Source organism: Coffea arabica, chromosome 7c (assembly GCF_036785885.1).
Source record: "Coffea arabica cultivar ET-39 chromosome 7c, Coffea Arabica ET-39 HiFi, whole genome shotgun sequence".
Lineage (NCBI taxonomy): Eukaryota > Viridiplantae > Streptophyta > Magnoliopsida > Gentianales > Rubiaceae > Coffea > Coffea arabica.
In genome coordinates this window covers 38,008,108-38,026,951 of record NC_092322.1, presented here as the reverse complement: position 1 = coordinate 38,026,951, position 18,844 = coordinate 38,008,108, and the positions used below count along the sequence as shown (strand labels likewise).

General features: G+C 35.5%; 1 long non-coding RNA gene and 3 pseudogenes across 1 annotated transcript; 2 read left to right on the top strand and 2 right to left on the bottom strand.

The window, feature by feature from the left end:
• Positions 1 to 272: 272 nt before the first annotated feature.
• LOC113699892 (probable glutathione S-transferase) lies at positions 273 to 2,579 on the bottom strand (annotated as a pseudogene).
• Positions 2,580 to 4,229: 1,650 nt separating this feature from the next.
• LOC113699891 (2-methylene-furan-3-one reductase-like) lies at positions 4,230 to 6,043 on the bottom strand (annotated as a pseudogene).
• Positions 6,044 to 8,383: 2,340 nt separating this feature from the next.
• On the top strand, positions 8,384 to 12,182 carry LOC140010690 (RNA exonuclease 4-like; annotated as a pseudogene).
• Positions 12,183 to 17,223: 5,041 nt separating this feature from the next.
• Positions 17,224 to 18,604, top strand: LOC140010229 (uncharacterized). The gene is made up of 2 exons (XR_011817525.1): positions 17,224 to 18,189; positions 18,277 to 18,604. It is a non-coding gene; the product is annotated as an uncharacterized lncRNA (long non-coding RNA).
• The last annotated feature ends 240 nt before the right edge of the window (positions 18,605 to 18,844 follow it).

Genomic DNA, 18,844 nt, shown 5'->3' with positions numbered 1-18,844 from the left:
ATCTAGAATTTTAATCTTCTAAATTTGAAGCCAGTATGAACATCAAAGTTTGTCTGATCTACGAGCTACAACTTGGAACGCGAAAGCATTGATTATTGTGGCAAAAGGGTTATTACATCCTAATCCACTTGTAATGCAAACTGTAAATACACAAAATTCTCCAAATAATCACACTTAACGAGGTATTATCCTTCAAATCTATCTATCTATCTACTCTAGTTTCAAATGGATGATGAAATTAATATAGTCCGACATAAATCCCCACAACAACGTAATTAAGCTAGCTTCTCCATGTTACTCCTGTCCACGAAGCTTTTGCCACAGCAACACAGATTCATAGACCTTTATGGGGTCAGCAAGAGACTTGGAAACACTGTCCCTTTCCCCAAGCTATCAGCTTGGGGCAATCGGCTTCTGTACTGAATTTACCAAATTTCTCATAGGTATAGAACCAGTTATAGTTTCCAAGAAGAGCCACATCAAGAGACCCAAAATTGTCACCTCCAAAATAAGGCTTGTCTCCTAATGCTCCTTCCTCCAGCGGCTTTAGGCAATTTATGAAGCCAATCTTTGCTGCCTGCTGCTCTTCTCCTTTTGTCGACCATATTTTACGAGCAAAACCGTCTAGCTGCAATAGGTAACATGACACTCATGAAATCATGAACTTACATACACGTATTCCTGCAAACAGAAAATCACAATTTGTTACCTTTTTGTCAGTGAAATCAGCCTAGAACCTAGCTTGAGCTCTGTCATAAGGATGAGAGGGCAAGAGGGAAGCTTTGCCCTTTTATACCTCGTCAATATACTAAACTATAAGTAGGGACTCACAAAAAGGTCTTCCATTGTGGATCAAAACTGGAATTTTCTTGTATATGGGATTCATCTTTAACAACAACGGACTTTTCTGTAAATTCATTAGATCTTCTTCCGTGGATTCATACTTGACTTCTTTCTCTGCTAGAGCAATTCTAACTGTGGTAGCGAAAATGGTAGTCAAGAAGTCCAAGAGAATCACCTTCTCACCCGTTCTTCCACTTTGATGGCAAAGGTGACAGACATGATTAAGATATAGTAGCTACCCTCCGTATATTTATTTTTTGGTTGACAAAAATGTAGTTTTGGTATTTAAATTTTGACATATGAGCGGTTTTAGTTCTCAAACTTTTGACAAAAACAAATTTGATATCCAAATTTTCAACTTTTGAGCACATTTAGTATCTTTGATAGTTTTTATCCAAATTGCAACTAAAAGAGCATAATAGTCATATGTTCGGCAAACTATTGTATTAAAAATGTAAAAAAAAAAAAAAAGAAAAATATCAGACATGAAGTTCAAGGACTAAATTTTACATTTTTTGGCATTTTATTATACAATAATTGGTGGATATATGAGTATCACATGATTTTTTCTGATAGCAATTTGGAAAAAATCGATTAAAGGTATTAAATGTAAAATGTGTTCAAAAGTTAAAAGATTAGATACCATATTTGCTTTTATCTAAAGTTTGGGAACAAAAGCCATTCATGTGTCAAAATTTGAATATCAAAACATTTTTCTCTCTCTTTTTTTTTTTGGTTTGACAAAATTACTTTTCTTACACTTTGAAAAATTTTCATACATCTTGAATAATCTACCAAGTACTTTTTTGACTAAGGACGTAAACGTCAGAAGTCACCATCAAAATAGGTCATTGCTCCTGTCATATAAAACCTCACCGAAACTAATTTTTAAGGGATAATTTCAGAAAACCTCCCCTGAGGTTTCTGACAGTCTCACTCACCTCTCCTGAACTTTACAAAATATCAGATACCTTCCCCGAACTTATAGTTGGAGTAACAAGATTAGCCCATGTCAGAAAAATGAGCATTAAAAAAATATTTTTAGGAGTGAGATGATATTTGTGTTCCACATATGCCCTTTTTGCTTATCCACAACTTGAGCTAAAGCAAAAGGAAAAAAACAAAAAGAAGTAATAAGTTGAACCAGATAGAGACAAATGCAGATGGTTTCTTCAAACAATGTTACAATGCTATTTATATTTTTTTGTTTTAGCTATTAGACATTTATTTAGCTAATATGATCATTCAATTAATTGAAACATACTTCTGGTGATATAAAAAAAATGTATAGTTTTATAATTTGAGTGATTAAAAGTATAAATTTTTATTAGTTAAGTCATAAAAAAAATATTATTTGAGTGAATAAAAGTATAAATTTTTACTAGTTAAGTCACAAAAAAATTTTCACTATTTGGTTAATTGAGTGAATGGCAATTGCAATTAAATAAATAGTGTAACGATCAAATAACCAAATTCTCAATAGTTTAAGAACTCTTTGGCGATTTTCTCTATGGAAAATGAAATGAAGTAGCAAGATACTTCATTTCATTTAGTGCTAGATACTTTAGTTGAGATTTTAAAAAAAATAAAATTAATTCACACTGTAGTTAGTCGAATTTATTCAACAAGCTTCGTTTGAATACCATAACTTAGGTAGATCTGATTTTCAAAAAATTCAATAACCCAAATTGTGTTGCATCGCTTTATGAGATGATGTAATATACAATTTACGTCATTGAATTTTTGAAAACCAAATTTACCCAAATATAAGTAATGAGTTACACTAGATAATTGTCTTACAAAAAAACACATGAAATGCATGACTTTAGAGAAAGGTAATACTAGTGCTAAACACTTCATTGGTGATTGTACTACGTATAAAAAGTGTAAAGTGGAATACAAGGTATATCATAAGTTATATCAAAAGTTATATCTCTATTACTCATTTAACTAATTTTGTCAAAATAGCTTCAAAATATATCATAAGTTATGAGGGTATATCTGTCAATTCATTATCAATGATATCACTAGGGCCCAATAATCTAACAAGGGAGGTATATGATATTTTGCAAAGTTCAGGGGAGGTGAGTGAGACTGTCAGAAACCTCAGGGGAGGTTTCTGAAATTATCCCAATTTTTAATACATTTTTAGAATTACCTTTTCTCACTAAAATAATATTTTTCTGTATTAACTTATCTGGTCAGAAACTAAGATAATGTTTGGTTTTACACTACACTTTTAATTACAATTTTACTTTTTATTTTCAAGCCTTTGCAATTTTACTTCGTGTTCCTCTGCCTTTTTATTGAATCTCATTTTAATTTATTGATGATAAAGGGGGATAAATGTAAATACTTGAATCAAGTTTAATGCTAAAAGTATGATAGAAATGAAATCTCTCAACCTCTTCAACTTTAAAAATTCTTCTTTCGTCACGATTGTTTTACTCAATTAATCATTCCATTGAATGGATTTAGGATGTTTATCCAATATAACCTTTTTAAAGTTAAAACAACATGTCTTTACATTGTGTTTCTCTATCAAGGTCTGACTATTATTGCTGGGGCTCGGATTCCAGCAGCCATAGCAATTATTGAAATTTTATTATGTATAGCAGAAGTGAAGATTGTCATTTGCTTGATGCCACCAAATTAATATATACACCAATAATTACAATTTAGCATGTTATAGTCGACCAGACAGTACTCCCCATTTATGACATCTCAATGTGTTAAAAGTTGCTTTTTTAATGTATGGGTAGTTTTAAGATAACATAGGAGAAGCTGACGCTGAACATCCCCTTACTCCATTGAAAGGGAGGTTTTTTTTTTTTTTTTTTTTTTTTTTTTTTGGTGATGGGTAACAAAAAGAAGTAGTAAAAGAAAAAAGTTCGAGAGCTGCATATGGATATATGGTATACCTCAAATGGAGGGATGCCTTTTCAGGCAATCAGAGACAAGCTGAAGAAGATGATGAGAAGTTTTCGCGCTTTGTTACGTAATATAAAAAGAAATAGGACTAGCAAGCTTTGTACATACTTAATAGAACTAGCAATTACATTTATTATTATTAGCAATTACATTTACTGTTATTAGCAATCCAGAATTCTTTCCAGTAAAAGGATATGATGCGTCCAGGGATTGGAGATAGCAATGATTCGAATCTTGATCATGGAGCTGGATATATTTGAAGATAGGAAAATGAAAATGTGATCTTCTGTCCAATATATCTGTTCATTTTTTCTATTCAATGCAAAATTACATAGTTCCACTAACTAATATTGTTGATGTCGCACATAACATTGAATGCATATTTGGAGAGTATTTGGTAAATGAGTTTCAAATTCAATTTTAGCATGGACGGCCTACTTTCTGAATCAACATGATTACACGTAACTGCAACTCCTACTTTCTGAATCAACATGATTACACGTAACTGCAACTCTGACAAATTCAAGGATCTCATCCTCAAATGCTTGCCTAATCTCATCTGAGCCATGCAGCGTATAATTCCAAAGTAGAAAACTATGGATACAATTAGGCATAAACAAACATCATTTGTGGATATTATTGAATTTGAAACCGTTTACCAAACACTTCCTAAATATGCATTCAATGTTATGTGTCATATCAATAGTATTAGCAATTGAAACTACGTAGTTTTGTATTGGACAAGAAAAATGGACAGATATATTGGACAGAGGATCCCGTCTGGGAAAATGCTTCAATGGTTTTAGAGAATGGGAACAGACCTTTAGGGTGAATCACCGGCTTCAGCTTCCCCTCCTCTGTGAAAGGTTTGAGTTTGTTTAAGACAGAGCCAGTTGAAGTGACCACAAACATGAAAACAGGAGGAACCTCCGATCCGTCCCCCGCGATTGTCACCACCCTTCCGCCTTCTTTTAAAGCCTTGATACCCCTATCACTCTCACCTGCTCATTTTCGCACATTGCAAAATTAATTTCTAGCAGCAGAACCTTTTATCTACTGCCCAAAATAGAGAGAAAGGGATTCGTTCTTAGTTCTTACCAACGGTATCATATACCACGTCAAATTTCTCTGGCAAATCTTCATACTAGTTGTTTTTGTAGTCGATTGCCAAATCAGCTCCTACGGTTTTAAGTAACTCCAGTTTCCCAGCGCTACAAGTTGCTGCCACTTCGGATGCACCAAACACATTCTTTGCCAGCTGCCTCTGATCAAGAAATCATTTCAGTCATGCATGAATTTAGGTAGTAAAATGATTTATCGTCGGGTTCTAATCAAAGGTTAACCTTCAGAACTGCTTTTCAATTTGTCTAGTAATTCAAAAGCCAAACCTTAAATTTCTGCGAAGGTTTAGCCAAATATGAAATTTTGATTGATACAAAAAGTTACAAACATTTCTTCGTCTCTGCCAAGAATGGCTTAGCATAGTACTGCTACCAGTAGTTGTTTATTGATCCTCAATAATTATCACTAATTCTTTGGAAATGACCAACTACATCTGATTTTTCTAGGGTGTTTCAAAGTATTGGAAATTAAGGGTAAAAATAAACACATGAAATACCTGAATGATAAAAGATCCAACTCCACCAGCACCGCCCAGAACAAGAAGTGATTTACCAGCTGAAAGCCCAGCGCTCTCAAGGCCCCCATACACTGTTTCAACAGCAACAGGAAGGCTTGCTGCCTCTGCAAAACTCAAATTCTTTGGCTTCAAAGCTAGTACCTTCTCCTCCACTACAGTGTACTCCGCCAGTGACCCACATCCCTTTGGGTACAAAGCGTGCTCGTGAATGTATCCGTATACTTCATCCCCGACCTTGACTTCCTTCACTTTGCTTCCAACTCTAACTACCACAGCCGCAACATCATATCCAGAAACAGTCTACCAGATTGAAAAAAAAAAAAAGGAACAGTAAATCTACACAAGGACTACCTAGTAAATAAAACAAACAACAAATTTTCCGCTGAAAAAAAAAAGAAAAAAGGTATTTACTGGGGGTGGAGAATCAATGGCCTTGAAATAACCATGCATGTGTTTGAAGTCGATTGGATTCAGTGATGCAGCAACTACTTTGATCAAAACCTGGTCATCATTTAGGTCAGGAACATCAGCCTCGGATCCCAATTTAAGGACATCTTCGGGTGTCCCATATTGGCCATAAACCCAGGCCTTCATTTTAGAGGGGATGTTAACTGGAGTACTGGTTGCCATGGCCTGTAGGCCCTCAAGTAATATGTTAAAACAACCCAAGTTATGAATCAGAGCTAAATCGCAACGTTGCTGTGGACAAACGAGGAAAAGACAGACGACTAAACGAAACGAAACGAAACGAAACGAAACTGGGAGGTGACTTTATTGATAGGAATGATACATTAACAAGCCAGAAAAGGTCTTTATATAAGACCATTCACTGACAAAATCTAATTTGAAGTTAGAACTAAACTATCAAATCATACTAACAATCCGAAACCACAATTGAATAATAATAAAACAAGTAGTTTGTTGAATAATTAAACTAATACTAAAAAGATTTGGTATAATATCCGAGAAGGCTGAATAATTTGACATTCTCGTAAGTTCTTGTTTAACAAATACAAAGTCGATTGCTTCAATTACTGGAAACCGTATCTCCAATACAACGTTGCCAGAAATGTTAGGGGCCACTTGGTTTAGGGGTTTTGGTACTTGGAAATACAATAATTCCAATACTGCACGCTTGGTCCAGTATAATGGAAATTAAAATATTGAAATCATGCCTTAAAATTTGGCCATTCATGATTCCTAACTAAATTGGGAGAAATTGACCAAAACCCTCATTAGTAGGCCCTCTATCCATTATTCTATTTCCCTTTCCAATTCCAAAGTAAGAACCAAGTGGCCCTTAATGTCAACCGCAAAACCAATCCCTTGAAGGGATTCGTTAAAAAAGACAAAAATGTTTAGGTGATTGAAAATGAGCACGCAAATTGTATTAGAATATTATTATGGTGGAATACGATAACCTATTATGAATAATGTATTGTTTTACTCAGCAATTATATTGACAGAATATTATGTAGTACAAGTTACTACACCTAATACAGACAGATTTTTTTTTTCCAGTCATTAGAATTTCATCTTAATCCTACGCTACTTGGGAAGGGCGGATTCCAACCAGGCAATATATGCGGGTTAGAGGGAGAGAACTTATCTCTAAACCAATTAAGTGCACTACTGCACCCTTTGAACTTTTTGTCGAAGGGAAGAACGGTGCTTCACTTCTTATACACCAGCAATGGTCGAACTTTTAACTTAGTGCACGGTAGAGCCTTAATAAAGATAGATACGTACAAAATATCTTAAAGTTATCAACTGATATGATATGATTAAATCGTGCTTTTTAAAATAATTCTTAAGGTAAATTACTCATAAATCCATGTGCTTTTGCGTGACACCACATTAATTTCCTAAGGTTTCAAAATATCCATAATTGTGATTTTATGTGATATGATTAAATCATGATTTTACAATAATTCTTAAGCTAAATTACTCATAAACCCATGTGTTTTTGCATGACACCACATTAATTTCCTAAAATTTCAAAATATCCATATAATGTGATTTTATGTAAAGCAAAAATTTAATGAAAAAAATAATATCTATAATGCCATTAGTTGAAATGCAAATATTGACCTAACTTAATTATTAAGGGTCTAACGACATTGAATAAAATTAGAAGGGGGAATTATGTTGGTAAATACAAAATTATATGAAGGTTAAGTCGATATTTGTGCAAAATCAAAGATTATGTGAATATATTATAATTTCATCACACACAATTTTAGAGCGAGTATTGGTTAATTGCAGTTTCCTGTTTTGTCCATTGTTAATCTTTAATAGAGTCACCTAGTATTGTGCAAAAGCACATGGGTTATGTGAAACTTACCCTAATGCTCACTTCAACTTGGCCTAGGCGCAGTGGTATATTTTATAATGAGCCTTTTACCTTCCCTTATGCAGTTGTTTTTTTTTTTTTTTTGGTTTTATCTTTCATCTGCATTAACATTCCATACTATTGCCCAGATTCCCTATAAATCTGAAATTAGGCTTTTTTTTCCTCCCATCTACATTAACACCCTTTACCATAGCCCAGATTCCCTACAAATCTGAATTTTGGCTTCTGTCTATAAAATTCAGGTTTGATCTCCAAATGAATTGCTTAGACATTGGAGAAATAATTATGATCACTACAAGTTTTTGTCCCATCTACCTGTTTCTATTAAAACTAATTTGTCGGCTAATGAGCTTTTTTCCCTTCTCTTTTCATTGTTACCAGTTGCAATAACTCTGAATTTTGAGTTCCATTAACAATATACAGGTTTATTCTCTATATCTTGCAAATGTTGTGACATTTATAGAATGCATCTTGAGAAATTTTTGATAACCTATTCTATCAACTTCAGCCTTTTCCTTTTCTTGACATAGCCTTTTTATTTTCTTTGTTAGTTTTGCTACAGACTAGCACAGAGAGGATGGCTTCAAGATCGTCTTCAATAGGATGTTGAGAGAAAAATGACGTGCAGCTTACTTGAGAGTTAAAAATGTCAACAAAGCTTAGATGATGGAAATTGGATTTGCATCTAAAAATGAGCCTGCAAACTGTGTTAGAATAAAATTGTGGTCGATTTCATGACCATATGATAATATAATTAATGTTTTGTCTCGTCAATTATATTGGCAAATTCTTGTGTAGGACAAGCTACTACACGTAATCCAGATAGATTAAGTTTAGAGTTTGTTGTAGTTTAATAACTGAAAGGATAAATAAGTCGCGCTTTTACAATAATGTTTAGCTCGACTTGAATTGCAAAATCAGGGCCGCACCCGAAAGTAGAGTGTGAGAGGATTTTCAAGGGCTGGGAATGTGACCTTTGCGTCGCAGTCCTGAGCAGTCGCAGTGCACTCTGGAATCACAGGGAAACATGCCAATTCTCACGTTCAAACAATGTATAGATCAACAATTAAACTCAACAGTTATATATTCACATTTCCATTACACAACAGTAGTAAAACATATTGGACCGTTTTTTTTAGGGGGTTCTATTCCATCTGTGTTAGAATCGAAGCGCGAAACACATGACTATTGAAATATCAAGTATACAATAATTTAATGAGAAACAATCCACAAATATAAAAGATAAATGACACATAGTATTTGACGTGATTCGACTCTACCATTAAACCTACGTCCACGGAGAGAAATTTGTTCTTTATTATGAGAGGAAAAATCCTATATAAGAAAACAACTTGAAACCAAATCCAACCCTTAAATACCATCTCTTATCTTCCAAGGACCCTCTCTCACCCCCCATGTATAAGGCTACATGTCACCCTTGTGTGCTCTTGTGTGTCTCTTTGTAGTATGCTAACCCACCTATTTATACTGAACATTATCTAGTCAAAACCCAAATAACAATAGGAAACAATGCTAATTTCTAAACTTGTACAGAATAGGAAATAACCTCTAAATCCTAAACAAAATAGGAAATTTTTTTACTACCACTTCAAGTAACTAAAACCAAGTACGAAACTAGTTACTTTCGCACAAATTAATAAATCTGCTTAAAAGAAATTAAGTCAATTTCCTAACAGTCTGGCTAATTTGGGTGTACAAGATGAATTCAGGCTTGACAACAGTAGAGCAAGGCTGGTCGCTCTGGCTTGCAAATGATAGAGCGGTTATTGAGCACATTTTATACTATTATTTTGTCCTAATTTTGGCTACTCATTGTGCTAAGCATTGGGAATTTGCTCATATTTGATATTTGTGTAAATTGTAGGTGGTTGGTGTTGAAAGTAATCTTTTGAGGCAAATTTCCAGAAGACCCTTTATTTCAGGACGTGCCCACGCCAGAAATTGTAGAGGATTACCCAAAAACCGGACCCGCAAGCTTAGTAACAGGAGGAGACCCAATTAAGGAACCAGGTCCACGTGGACCAGATGTGTGGGATTGGAGCCCTTAGAAAAAGCTTGCTCCTGATCTGACTTCCACTGGCGGCGGCTTCAAATAGAAAAACAATTACAATAGGCCAGATTCACGTCTAATAGGGACATTAGCTTCAGTTTCCTTTTTTTCGGCTCTTGGTCAGACGTTGGAGCTTTTCTTCTTTTCTCTAGCTTTTTGCTTTAGGCGACTTTGACTATGGAATTCGTTTCTTTTGCTTGAGACAATTCTTCATTGGCTTTTGCTTTTTAATTGCGGCTCTAGTATGGAGATGAAACTCAAGAAAAAAAAAAAGGAGAGATAACACTTTCTCATCTACCTCCTCATTATTTCTCCAATTCCTTGGCAATTAATTCTTGGGCAATTGTGTGGATGATATCAATCGAATCACGCAAAGTTGATACGATGAGGAGCGGCTAGTTTTCTCCTCTATCCAAAGGTCGACGCGAATGCGCGGTCCATAATATCTGTGAGATCTAATTGAATTTTCATTATTTCTTCCAATTTGTTGCTATTTGTGCGTTTCCTGAATTAATTGTTCATGGGTATTTTATTAATTGAATATCAACGGCTGGGTATTTGATTTAATATAATAGCCTACTGCCACGTTAATTAAATTGAATCCGTAATTGTTCGTTTAGTTGATAACAAGTGGCAACCACCATAATTGGCTTTATGTTGGGGAAATGTAAGATCTGATCTAAATAAACCCTCTCAGCGTATTTATTGGTTGGGGTTGGGTTCTTCTAGCTTTAATGCAACTGGATAATTAAATTCCTACGGTCGTACCTAGGGTTGTTTTTTGGTTAGGGAAGCAGTCAATGGTCGTACCTTGACTGTCGAAAAAGTAAGGAAGAACTGGTTGTCATAACTTGTTGATGACTATAACCAACCTAGTAACGAACAAATGAAATATCTTTGCATCAATGATCATTTAACTGGCCCATACCTGAGCAGTTGATCGTTTAAGTAGAATTTTATTAACTGCTATTTTTAGTAAATTGTACTTGTGGAATTATCAGTTGAATTTTATTTATTTTATTTTCATTTCCATCCCATTATTCATCCCCCAATTTTATTCTATTGACTTGGAAAGAAATAACTTCCTACCCGTTCCCTGTGGAATCGACCCTACTTGCCATTGTACGCAAAATTAATATTTTTATAGACAAATCTGGTATCTCGAATCAAGCAAACTCTTCGTGAATAGGGTGAATCAAGTAACCCATTGCACACCTAGGGTCCCTACCCCAATACTTGGATTTGCTCTATAATTAATTATAGTGATAATTAGGACTTTTAGTAATTATTATTGCACAGGTTCGGCACCTGTCAGCAAAATGGTTGGAGGTGGCAGTGATGGTTCTTTAGATCTGTGTGCAAGAGTTTTGCCCCATCAATGAGTATGAAAGGAAAATCCTTCATACATATGTCAAACCACAACTTCCCGTCACAAACGATAGGTAATGACGCAACAAAAAGATTGTCCAAATTCACATCCTACATATATAGGCACATAGAAAGTGAATTGACTCTAGAGACTGACTTTGAAGTGTGAAAAATTCTTCTGCAGGTATGAAGCAACTGGAATACGACCAGAATTTCTGAGGGATGCAATGTCGTTGAAACAAGTGCAGAGAAAGACTTTGACACCTATGAAATTTTTTGGCAGGGACACGGCCAAATATCCACCACTTATGAAAACAAGAAACCTTAGCAAGTCGCTCAAGTATCTGACAAAAGCATACCTTGGCTGGACACGGGGCACAAACGGTTGCACCTGCAACCGTTTGTGCCGGTTGTATTCATTTTCAATTGCACGTAATTTCCATTGCACATGATGTAACTTACTTTGCACACGACGTAATTTTACAACACTTTTTTGTGGGTCCCACACATGGCGTGAAAATCGAGTTACATGCTGTAATCTGAGCCGCACAAATTTTTGAGGCCACATCGTGGCCGTGAACCTTCAGGAACGGTTGTCTCTGACAACCGTTCCTGCCCCATTTCCTACCTTGGTAAGTAACTTAATTAACTTTGGCTATTAGTAGTACATTACATCAAGAAGGACATCATCATTTTTTGGGACTCTCCTAGTGAATTTTTTTTTTTTTTAGGTGGCAGCCATGACGTTCAAATGGGCCCGCAAGATCCCTATGAAGGCTGTGTTGCAACAATGTGGCTTTAGATGAGAATGAGATCACAGTATCACGATATGGAGGACTACCCTCTTGCATTTGACCTGTAAAAGCGCAACAATTTTGCATCATGGCGGTAGAACGAGCTTGAGAGGATTGCTAGAGAGCTCGAGGTCTGACTATTATTGCTGGTGCTTGGATTCCAGCAGCCAAAGCAATTATTGAAATTTTATTATGTATAGAAGAAGTGAAGATTTTTATTTGCTTCATGCCGCAAAATTAATATACACACCAAAATTACAACTTCGCATTTAATCCGTCATTATATGCTTTGTTTACAACAGCATCGTGCAAAGTGCTTTCTAATCCGAATTTATGAATAATAACTGAATAAATTACTTATAACTGCCTATGATTTTACACAATGCCAGATGATCCCTCTTAGGTTTTAAAATAGCTACATAATCCCCCAATGGTTTTATATAAAGTGAAAAATGAACGGAATACACAATTAATTACGGCATTATATCAAATGCACTCTAAAAATGTGTGATAAAATTTTAATCTCCATGTAATTCCCTTATCATTTGTATAGATATCCATTTTACCCTCCACAATTTTTTCTCCATGAAATCCCCATATACTTTATATAAGGCAATTAATTCATTGATTGATTTAGTATTAATATGAAGGCACTATTGGTATTTCAATTAACGGCGTTATATAGGCTACTTTTTCATCAAATTTTTACTTTACATAAAATCATAGTGGAGTGAAATGAAAATTTTGAAATGTTAAAAAGATCATGTGATAATAGACAAAATCACTGGAAGGTTATATCTAATTTACTTATAATAAATTGATAATTTACTTGCTCGTACATCTTTTTGTTCTGTTTTGTTTTGTTAACAGCATGAGGTAATTGCTGCATGTCCCACTGACTAACTGTGTTTGGCAAATTTCGAAAGAAATTTCTACTATTATCTATGTTCCGCTCACGGATTCTACTAACTGGGAACAGTCAACCCGACAGTACTCCGCAATTATGACATCTCAAAATGTTTTTCTAATGTAAAGGTAGTTTAAAGATAACATCGGAGAAGTTGGAAATGTGAAGGCTGACGCTGAACATCCAATTATTCCGTTAGAAAAGAGATTTTTCTTTTCCTTGTTAAATTATACTTTAGTCCTTTATGATTTAGCGTTTTTTCACATAATTTTTCAATGATTTTAAAAGTTATGCATAATTCTCTGATGGTTTGAACCAAAGTATCAAAATGTTATAATTTGCATTTCATAGCGGAATCAACTAAAATATCAAAAGTATCCTTATGTAAATTTGAAAATTATTTGTTAACTATAAGGAGATTATCTATCTATTTTGAAAATCACAAGAGTATTATGTGATAAAATACTAAACCATTAGGGATCATATGATAAAACACAAAATCATAAGTGATTAAAATGTTATACATATTATGTTTATATATTTTAATCACTTTAGTTATTTTGATTTTTGAACAAAGGTAATATCGATATTTTCGTATTTTCCATTATAGTGGGTTATTTATGTCATTTTGACATTAAGTCCAAATTGCAAAAGATTATGCATAACTTTTGCAATCACATGTAGTGTTTTAAGGACCGAATCGAACTGGCCAATTCAATCGGTCAAACTGTGAATTGACCCTGGTATCAATCCAATTCTCTGAGAAACCATAAAAGTTAAAAAAATCAGTCAAAACCATTGTACCGGAGTGATGCCAAATGAATCAGCCAAACCGGTCAAGTCCAGTTTTTAAATTTTGACTTGGAGCTTGGACCCTTTTTTTTATGGGTTGCTCACTTTTTTGAGATTTTGAATTCTATCAAAACCCAACAATTACAACTAATTGTGTGCTACTCTAATTAAGTTGGTTGATGGGCCGTTTTTTCTCAAATTAAAAAAAGCCCTTAGTTACTCGAATGTAAAAGGGCAAATTTCACTTTACCCTCTTGTAGTTTAGCATTTTTTTTTTACATAATCCCCTTATAGTTTCAAAAGCTATACATAACCCCCTCATGATTTGGATTAAAGTGTCAAAGTGACGGGAATGATCATTCTTAATGGAGTCACCTAAAATGTCAAAAATACCTTATACAAAATTCCATAAAAATTTTGTTCCAACTCCCTACAATAAGCACAAATGTCAAAAATGAATAGAATCTGCTAATTAATGCACATTTGGTAAGGTAATAGGAGGAAATTAATTATAAAATAAATGAAAAAATTGCGACTTATCAATTCCCTGCACACCTAAACCATGCTTGTCCTCAAGCATGAGAATAGCAAACCAAAATCAATTCCTGATAATGGCTATCACTCCATCTACCTTATTGCCAAGATACCGAGAAAAACACATATCAAGCATCAATGGTCAAGATCCAAGAAACATCACCTCGGTTAGCTTCTAAACTGCAAGCTCCTCCAATTTATGGCTAACTATTCTAAGAAAAAGGAATGGTCGATCAACATTTATCAGTAAACGGTCAAACTATTAACCAAAATCTCAACATTAGACGCATAGATCAACAGGCTAACTTTAATCACACATTTACACAACTTTCACATTTTTTATATTTTTGACTAGATAGTAATAATAATAGATTTAGTCTCTAGCCATTAGAACCTTTTGACGCGAACTCAAACATTGTCAGATGAAAGAGCCCGATTACTCAGCTGTAGTCGCTATAAGACCACGTACTCGTAGAAATTACTATTTTTTGACGCAAGGATTGACATTTTTGGTGTAGACCCCTAGTTACTTAGCAGTAATAACTAGCAGAGTACAGCCAAATTTATTTATAACTAGGCAGCAAAATAACTCAAGATATCACATAAAATAATAGCAGCTAGCCTCATTTCCTCATACATGGAGAACTAAGGTTAATAATTAGACCAATTTGCAAGTAAAATGTCAAGCAGTTATTCTCTATGCTGAGAAAAGTTAACCAAAAATTGTAAGCATCACAAAAGCATCGATATTCACCAAAGAGATATTTTGGATTTAACCAAATTAACTTGATACACTTTTATTACTAAAATTTGATAATATGAGAATTAGAGTCAGCCAACCATCATCAATCCTTGGCAGTCACAGAAATGCTAATTACTAATAAAAATGAAAAGAAAATAAATGAAAAACAGAACAAATAACAAGAAATAAAGGAAAACATCTAAAAACTAAAAATACTAGCTGTACCACAGCTCCCCCACACCTAAATCCAACATTGTCCTCAATGGAGGTCATAAAGCAAATAAAGCAAATAGGACAATGAAACTTCCCCGAATACGTAGTGGAGGGTCCCAACCGACTGTGGAATAGGTGGGAACGGCAGAGTGAAGCCAACATGGTGGAAGTAGGCGGCCAAATTCTGAGACATCTGGGCCACCTGATCAGCAATATTCATTACCCGCTCGTCCATATGATGAACCTATTCTCGCAGGTATTGCCACTCAGAATCGGAGGCCAGCAGTGGAGGAGGTACAGAAGAGGAAGGTCCGACAGTGTCATTAGTAGATCCAGGAGCTGAAGAGGACCTGCTCGTGTAGAGAGGCGGTGACCTGGTGTTCGAATGAGTCCCGGGAGTGTAAATCAGAGGGTATCATCAACCCGCTTTATAACTCCCATTTTTAATAGACAATCGTCATCCAGAAATTTCATGTCAAAGGCCAAATGGAGATTGTGGTTTTGGAGATTAAGAACCCCTAACTGGATTGCCAGGCGTGTGATATACGACCTGAGTATCAAGGGTTTGTTTTTCTTGGCTAAAATTGCCTTAAATTGAGATGCCAACCAACACCCCAAATTTACCTTAATATTGTTCTTCATACACCAGATAAAGAAGAACTCAGGGCGCGAAAGTATACCGGAACTATCCTTGCGACCCGAGTAACTGTAAGCTAAGAAGCGCTGAATATATCGGGAACTGGGTTCCTTAAGATAAGAACTCCTGGATCTAGAAGGGTTATAACGGTCGCTTTCAACAGACATTTCCTTCCAAATATCGGGGTAGTGAGAATAAAATGATTCTTTGTAGTCACAACCACTCTCAGTGTACTCCCTAGTCTCAGCATATTCCCGAGTAATGAATTCAAATGCCAAATTGAATTGAGTAATGGAGAAATGGAACTCTTGACCCATTAGTCGAAAGTGAATCACATTTGGGGTATCTACAGTATACCCTGTAGGCAGGTCAAACTCAAAAGTAGAGTAAAACTCTTTAACCAGTTCTACAAAGGTGGGGCAAAAAATATCAAGATAAGATCGCCAACCAATGGCGGTAAACATCCGTTCAACCTCTTCCCTTATACGCAGTACATCCATGGTAAGCTTCTCATTACTTTTGCAGGGGATAATTCGCCGCTAACAACACATAGTATATCGCTGCTTATCGGTAGCCTTACTGAAGTTTAAATGACCTTCAAAGTGTGTGGGTATAGCCACGTGGACTCCTTTACCCCTACCGAGGCATTTTCGTACACCTGAAGAGAAAGGTTGGTTGGTAGGTTCATTCACAGGAATGGTAGGTTGGGGTGTAGAGGGATGAGGTCTAAGGGTTCGAGATTTAGAAGTGGATATTTGTTTAACCATAGTGTCTACCATGCACAATCACCAAGAGAAACAGAATTTTCACCAAATATATGAAGCAAGTAATCTAGAGGTTGTAACTACGTCCAATGCAACAATCAACTCAATAAGCACAAATTATTGCACAATTTATCCAACCAAAATCGCAACACACAGTCAATAGGAAGATTACTCCCTGTAGACACTAAAATTTCATTTATTTTATTCAATATTAGCTTTATTCTTGTTTATTTTATTTAATTTTTTTGATTGATAGTTAATGTTCATTTTTCTTTATTTTTATAAATTAGGTTTATTATTTTTATTTTTAAGGTATGTTTGTATTAAATTTCTAAAAAAAAGAAAAAAATTCTCACAAAAAATTCAAAATTTGTCTTTAATCCTTTTAGACTCAATTTTTTTTAAGATAAATGAAAATTGTGCAATGCATTTGCAATTAGGAATTAACATTTATTTTGTTTACCTAAATTGTTTTTGGAAAATATATAATAAATAAATGAAAATAAAAAGATAAGTGTATTAGAGGATCATTAAACAAGTGTATTAGGGGCATATTAGACAAGTGGAGTGCATGCAAATAGGACAAATGTCCTCATTCTTGGTTGACAACACATGCAAAGCGGGGTAGGTGGCAAGACACTTGGAGGCTTAGGAAAATTCTGGAAAAAAGAGGGAAATCTGGCAAAGGGATAGGCCATGGGCAACAAGGCAAGAGCAAGAAGGAGAAACAAGAAAAGAAAAAGAAAGGGTCGGAGGAAAGAAAGAAAAAGTCAAGCGAGAGAGAGAGCTGAGGGTGACGGGCTGGAGGAGAAAGGGTAGGAAACCAGAAAGAGAAACCAAGAAGAGATAGGAGATTGAGGGAAAAGAAAAGTTACGGGCAAAGGCAAGAAGGAAAGCTAGAGAGCTTTCGGGCAGTAGAGAGGAAACAAGGAAGGGAAGGCTGCGCGGGGGAGGAGCAAAGAAAACCAGAAAGGGCTTCGGGCAACAAAGGTTTTAAGAGAGGAAAAGAAAAAGGGTTTCATGGGGAGAAATCCAAAAAAAAAAAAAGAAAGAGGGGGGAACAGCTGAACAAGGAGGGTTTCTGGGATAAGGAAGCAACAGCAAAGAAAGAAAGAGAGCTGGAGGGAGAGAAAAAGCTTGGAAAGGCTACGGGCTGGGCAGGAGAAAAACCAGGGAAGAAAAAGAAAGGGGGGCTGCTACCAAGAGAGAAAAAAGAGAGCTTGGGGGAAATCTGAAAAAAAAAAAAAGAAAACAAGAGGAAGGAAGGAGCTTCGGCCTGGCTGGAGAAAAAGGAAGAAGGAAAAGTTGCAGAAAATCTGGTACCAGGCTGGCAGACCAGCCCCCTTCCAGATTGACTTCTGATTCTGATTTCTAGTTTTTGAGTGATTTCGTGGGTTCTGCACCTTCTTGGGAGGTATTAGGAGAAATTTTGTTCACAAAGCCCCGGGAGAAAACGGCTCTAAGAAAGTGAAATCTCGGCCCAAATTAGCGCCTTCATCAGGCTGAAAATTTTTTGCAAAAACAGTTCGTGGGTTGCGTCTCCCAGAACCGCTCGTTTCTTGGGGCATTTCACGATCATCTAGCGGCTTTAGTGCTCTCAGGTAATCATGGATTCCTCTCAATGTTGGTTTAATACAACTTTCATAGAGATTTGAGTCACTGATGCATGATTTTCTTCCTTTTCTAAGTTTTTAGTTGTTGCTCATGCCTGATGACGATGACTGTGGGTATGTTTGGGGATGTTGTGGTGCTATTGATAGGCTTGGTGCCGGCCCTTTGTTCATTTAATGTGAATCTGAACTAAGAATTCAATCGAGAGGCCATGAACAGATAGTGTTTCCCACATATGTAATCTGATGAACTAAAGGTTGCATTTTTGGTTCCTGTTTGTGTGTGTAATTTGGGTCTGAGAATTCTTAGGAGGGCAAAGTACAAGATTTGGGTTTGATTGTTGTTTTGGCTTGAGAGTTTGGTGCTTGTTTGATTTTGACATGAAAACCCAGAACTTGAAACCAATGAACGAACCTGGGTTCTTGCAAGTTCCTCAGCTCAGATTTTTCCTTTTATGTGTTTAGCATCATATCTTGATGATGGGTTTGGGAATTTGACAAGGACTTGAGATTGGATTTGTTGTTAAAATTGCTGCATAAGATTCCAAGCTTGTTTCGGATGAACCCAGAAACAGCGAGAGAAATTTTCAATTTTGTGGTGAATTTTAAAAAAATTCTATAAAAGGGATAATTTTGGTGAGGGAAT